We start from the raw sequence: 7,500 nt of genomic DNA on the forward strand, positions 1-7,500 counted from the left end.
GGTGCTCCATAATAATAACTGTGCTCTATAATAATAACTGTGCACCATAATAATAACTGTGCACCATAATAATAACTGTGCTCCATAATAATAACTGTGCTCTATAATAATAACCGTGCATTAAAATAATTACTGTGCTCTATAATAATAACTGTGCTCCATAATAATAACTGTGCTCCATAATAATAACTGTGCTCTATAATAATAACTGTGCATTATAATAATAACTGTGCTCTATAATAATAACTGTGCACCATAATAATAAATGTGCTCTATAATAATAACTGTGCTCCATAATAATAACTGTGCACTATAATAATAACTGTGCTCCATAATAATAACTGTGCTCTATAATAATAACTGTGCACCATAATAATAACTGTGCTCTATAATAATAACTGTGCTCTATAATAATAACTGTGCTCCATAATAATAACTGTGCACTATAATAATAACTGTGCTCTATAATAATAACTGTGCTCCATAATAATAACTGTGCACCACAATAATAACTGTGCTCTATAATAATAACTGTGCACCATAATAATAACTGTGCTCTATAATAATAACTGTGCTCTATAATAATAACTGTGCACCATAATAATAGCTGTGCTCCATAATAATAACTGTGCACCATAATAATAACTGTGCCCCATAATAATAACTGTGCTCTATAATAATAACTGTGCTCCATAATAATAACTGTGCTCCATAATAATAACTGTGCTCTATAATAATAACTGTGCCCCATAATAATAACTGTGCTCTATAATAATAACTGTGCTCTATAATAACAACTGTGCTCCATAATAATAACTGTGCTTTATAATAATAACAACTGTGCACCATAATAATAAATGTGCACTATAATAATAACTGTGCTCCATAATAATAACTGTGCACCAAAATAATAACTGTGCTCTATAATAATAACTGTGCACCATAATAATAATAATAATAATAATAACTGTGCTCCATAATAATAACTGTGCACCATAATAATAACTGTGCTCATTAATAATAACTGTGCTCTATAATAATAACTGTGCTCCATAAAAATAACTGTGCTCCATAATAATATCTGTGCTCTATAATAATAACTGTGCTCCATAATAATAACTGTGCTCTATAATAATAATAATAATAATAATAATAATATTAATAATAATAACTGTGCACCATAATAATAACTGTGCTCTATAATAATAACTGTGCACCATAATAATAAATGTGCTCTATAATAATAACTGTGCTCCATAATAATAACTGTGCACAACAATAATAATAATAATAATAATAATAATAATAATAATAATAATAATAATAATAACTGTGCTCCATAATAATAACTGTGCTCTAAAATAATAACTGTGCTCCATAATAATAACTGTGCTCTATAATAATAACTGTGCACCATAATAATAACTGTGCTCTATAATAATAACTGAGCTCCATAATAATAACTGTGCTTTAAAATAATAACTGTGCACCATAATAATAACTGTGCTCCATAATAATAACTGTGCTCCATAATAATAACTGTGCACAATAATAATAATAATAAAAATAATAATAATAATAACTGTGCACCATAATAATAACTGTGCACCCTAATAATAATAATAATAATAATAATAACTGTGCTCCAAAATAATAACTGTGCCCTATAATAATAACTGAGCTCCATAATAATAACTGTGCTCTATAATAATAACTGTGCTCTATAATAATAATTTTGCACTATAATAATAACTGTGCTTTATAATAATAACTGTGCTTTATAATAATAACTGTGCACTATAATAATAACTGTGCTCCATAATAATAACTGTGCACTATAATTATAACTGTGCACTATAATAATAACTGTGCTCCATAATAATAACTGTGCTCTATTATAATAACTGTGCACCATAATAATAACTCTGCTCTATAATAATAACTGTGCTCCATAATAATAACTGTGCACCATAATAATAATAATAATAATAATAACTGTGCCCCATAATAATAACTGTGCTCCATAATTATAACTGTGCACCAAAATAATAACTGTGCACCATAATAATAACTGTGCACCATAATAATAACTCCGCTCTATAATAATAACTGTGCTTTATAATAATAACTGTGCTCTTTAATAATAACTGTGCACCATAATAATAATAATAATAATAATAATAATAATAATAACTGTGCACCATAATAATAACTGTGCTCTATAATAATAACTGTGCTCCATAATAATAACTGTGCATCATAATAATAACTGTGCTCTATAATAATAACTGTGCACCATAATAATAACTGTGCACCATAATAATAAATGTGCTCTATAAAAATAACTGTGCTCCATAATAATAACTGTGCTCTATAATAATAACTGTGCACCATAATAATAAATGTGCTCTAAAATAATAACTGTGCTCCATAATAATAACTGTGCTCTATAATAATAACTGTGCTCCATAATAATAACTGTGCTCCATAATAATAACTGTGCTCTATAATAATAACTATGCACTATAATAATAACTGTGCTCCATAATAATAACTGTGCTCCATAATAATAACTGTGCTCTATAATAATAACTGTGCACCATAATAATAACTGTGCACCATAATAATAACTGTGCTCCATAATAATAACTGTGCACCAAAATAATAACTGTGCTCTATAATAATAACTGTGCTCAACAATAATAACTGTGCTCCATAATAATAACTGTGCTCTATAATAATAACTGTGCACCATAATAATAACTGTGCACAACAGTAATAATAATAATAATAATAATAATAAAAATAATAATAATTAAAACTGTGCCCCATAATAATAACTGTTCCCCATAATAATAAGGGTGCTCCATAATAATAACTGTGCTCTATAATAATAACTGTGCACCATAATAATAACTGTGCACCATAATAATAACTGTGCTCCATAATAATAACTGTGCTCTATAATAATAACCGTGCATTAAAATAATTACTGTGCTCTATAATAATAACTGTGCTCCATAATAATAACTGTGCTCCATAATAATAACTGTGCTCTATAATAATAACTGTGCATTATAATAATAACTGTGCTCTATAATAATAACTGTGCACCATAATAATAAATGTGCTCTATAATAATAACTGTGCTCCATAATAATAACTGTGCACTATAATAATAACTGTGCTCCATAATAATAACTGTGCTCCATAATAATAACTGTGCTCTATAATAATAACTGTGCACCATAATAATAACTGTGCTCTATAATAATAACTGTGCTCTATAATAATAACTGTGCTCCATAATAATAACTGTGCACTATAATAATAACTGTGCTCTATAATAATAACTGTGCTCCATAATAATAACTGTGCACCACAATAATAACTGTGCTCTATAATAATAACTGTGCACCATAATAATAACTGTGCTCTATAATAATAACTGTGCTCTATAATAATAACTGTGCACCATAATAATAGCTGTGCTCCATAATAATAACTGTGCACCATAATAATAACTGTGCCCCATAATAATAACTGTGCTCTATAATAATAACTGTGCTCCATAATAATAACTGTGCTCCATAATAATAACTGTGCTCTATAATAATAACTGTGCCCCATAATAATAACTGTGCTCTATAATAATAACTGTGCTCTATAATAACAACTGTGCTCCATAATAATAACTGTGCTTTATAATAATAACAACTGTGCACCATAATAATAAATGTGCACTATAATAATAACTGTGCTCCATAATAATAACTGTGCACCAAAATAATAACTGTGCTCTATAATAATAACTGTGCACCATAATAATAATAATAATAATAATAATAATAATAACTGTGCTCCATAATAATAACTGTGCACCATAATAATAACTGTGCTCATTAATAATAACTGTGCTCTATAATAATAACTGTGCTCCATAAAAATAACTGTGCTCCATAATAATATCTGTGCTCTATAATAATAACTGTGCTCCATAATAATAACTGTGCTCTATAATAATAATAATAATAATAATAATAATAATAACTGTGCACCATAATAATAACTGTGCTCTATAATAATAACTGTGCACCATAATAATAAATGTGCTCTATAATAATAACTGTGCTCCATAATAATAACTGTGCACAACAATAATAATAATAATAATAATAATAATAATAACTGTGCTCCATAATAATAACTGTGCTCTAAAATAATAACTGTGCTCCATAATAATAACTGTGCTCTATAATAATAACTGTGCACCATAATAATAACTGTGCTCTATAATAATAACTGAGCTCCATAATAATAACTGTGCTTTAAAATAATAACTGTGCACCATAATAATAACTGTGCTCCATAATAATAACTGTGCTCCATAATAATAACTGTGCACAATAATAATAATAATAAAAATAATAATAATAATAACTGTGCACCATAATAATAACTGTGCACCCTAATAATAATAATAATAATAATAACTGTGCTCCAAAATAATAACTGTGCCCTATAATAATAACTGAGCTCCATAATAATAACTGTGCTCTATAATAATAACTGTGCTCTATAATAATAACTTTGCACTATAATAATAACTGTGCTTTATAATAATAACTGTGCTTTATAATAATAACTGTGCACTATAATAATAACTGTGCACTATAATAATAACTGTGCTCCATAATAATAACTGTGCACTATAATTATAACTGTGCACTATAATAATAACTGTGCTCCATAATAATAACTGTGCTCTATTATAATAACTGTGCACCATAATAATAACTCTGCTCTATAATAATAACTGTGCTCCACAATAATAACTGTGCACCATAATAATAATAATAACTGTGCCCCATAATAATAACTGTGCTCCATAATAATAACTGTGCACCAAAATAATAACTGTGCACCATAATAATAACTGTGCACCATAATAATAACTCCGCTCTATAATAATAACTGTGCACCATAATAATATCTCTGCTCTATAATAATAACTGTGCACCATAATAATAACTGTGCATTATAATAATAACTGTGCACCATAATAATAACTCTGCTCTATAATAATAACTGTGCTCCATAATAATAACTGTGCTCTATAATAATAACTGTGCTCCATAATAATAACTGTGCTCCATAATAATAACTGTGCTCTATAATAATAACTGTGCCCCATAATAATAACTGTGCTCTATAATAATAACTGTGCTCTTTAATAATAACTGTGCACCATAATAATAATAATAATAATAATAATAATAATAATAATAATAACTGTGCACCATAATAATAACTGTGCTCTATAATAATAACTGTGCACCATAATAATAACTGTGCTCCATAATAATAACTGTGCTTTATAATAATAACTGTGCTCTATAATAATAACTGTGCTCTATAATAATAACTGTGCCCCATAATAATAACTGTGCTCTATAATAATAACTGTGCTCCATAATAATAACTGTGCTCTATAATAATAACTGTGCTCCATAATAATAACTGTGCACCATAATAATAACTGTGCTCCATAATAATAACTGTGCACCATAATAATAACTGTGCTCCATAATAATAACTGTGCACCATAATAATAACTGTGCTCCATAATAATAACTGTGCACCATAATAATAACTGTGCTCCATAATAATAACTGTGCACCATAATAATAACTGTGCTCTATAATAATAACTGTGCACCATAATAATAACTGTGCCCCATAATAATAACTGTGCTCTATAATAATAACTGTGCTCCATAATAATAACTGTGCTCTATAATAATAACTGTGCACCATAATAATAAATGTGCTCTATAATAATAACTGTGCTCCATAATAATAACTGTGCTCCATAATAATAACTGTGCTCTATAATAATAACTGTGCTCCATAATAATAACTGTGCTCCATAATAATAACTGTGCTCTATAATAATAACTGTGCTCTATAATAATAACTGTGCCCCATAATAATAACTGTGCTCTATAATAATAACTGTGCACCATAATAATAACTGTGCACAATAATAATAATAATAATAATAATAATAATAATAATAATAACTGTGCTCCATAATAATAAATGTGCTCTATAATAATAACTGTGCTCCATAATAATAAATGTGCTCTATAATAATAACTGTGCTCTATAATAATAACTGTGCACAATAATAATAATAATAATAATAATAATAATAACTGTGCGCTATAATAATAACCGTGCACAATAATAATAATAATAATAATAATAATAATAATAATAATAATAACTGTGCTCCATAATAATAAATGTGCTCTATAATAATAACTGTGCTCCATAATAATAAATGTGCTCTATAATAATAACTGTGCTCTATAATAATAACTGTGCACAATAATAATAATAATAATAATAATAATAACTGTGCGCTATAATAATAACCGTGCACAATAATAATAATAATAATATTAATATTAATAATAATAACTGTGCTCCATAATAATAAATGTGCTCTATAATAATAACTGTGCTCCATAATAATAACTGTGCTCCATAATAATAACTGTGCTCCTTAATAATAACTGTGCACGATAATAATAACTGTGCTCTATAATAATAACAACTGTGCACCATAATTATAACTGTGCTCTATAATAATAACTGTGCCCCATAATAATAACTGTGCTCCATAATAATTACTGTGCTCCATAATAATAACTGTGCACCATAATAATAATAATAATAATAATAATAATAATAATAGAAAAAATAATAATAATAATAATAACTGTGCTCCATAATAATTATAATAATAATAATAACTGTGCACTATAATAATAACTGTGCTCCATAATAATAACTGTGCTCTATAATAATAACTGTGCCCCATAATAATAACTGTGCTCTATAATAATAACTGTGCCCCATAATAATAACTGTGCTCCATAATAATAACTGTGCCCCATAATAATAACTGTGCACTATAATAATAACTGTGCTCCATAATAATAACTGTGCTCTATAATAATAACTGTGCTCAACAATAATAACTGTGCTCCATAATAATAACTGTGCTCTATAATAATAACTGTGCTCTATAATAATAACTGTGCACCATAATAATAACTGTGCTCTATAATAATAACTGTGCTCCATAATAATAACTGTGCTCTATAATAATAACTGTGCACCATAATAATAACTGTGCTCCATAATAATAATAATAATAATAATAATAATAACTGTGCTCTATAATAATAACTGTGCTCTATAATAATAACTGTGCTCCATAATAATAACTGTGCTCTATAATAATAACTGTGCCCCATAATAATAACTGTGCTCCATAATAATAACTGTGCTCCATAATAATAACTGTGCATCATAATAATAACTGTGCTCTATAATAATAACTGTGCACCATAATAATAACTGTGCTCAATAATAATATTTGAGCTCCATAATAATAACTGTGCTCTATCATAATAACTGTGCACTATAA

The sequence above is a fragment of the Engystomops pustulosus genome, chromosome 5 (genome assembly GCF_040894005.1).
Source record: "Engystomops pustulosus chromosome 5, aEngPut4.maternal, whole genome shotgun sequence".
In the NCBI taxonomy this organism is placed as follows: domain Eukaryota; kingdom Metazoa; phylum Chordata; class Amphibia; order Anura; family Leptodactylidae; genus Engystomops; species Engystomops pustulosus.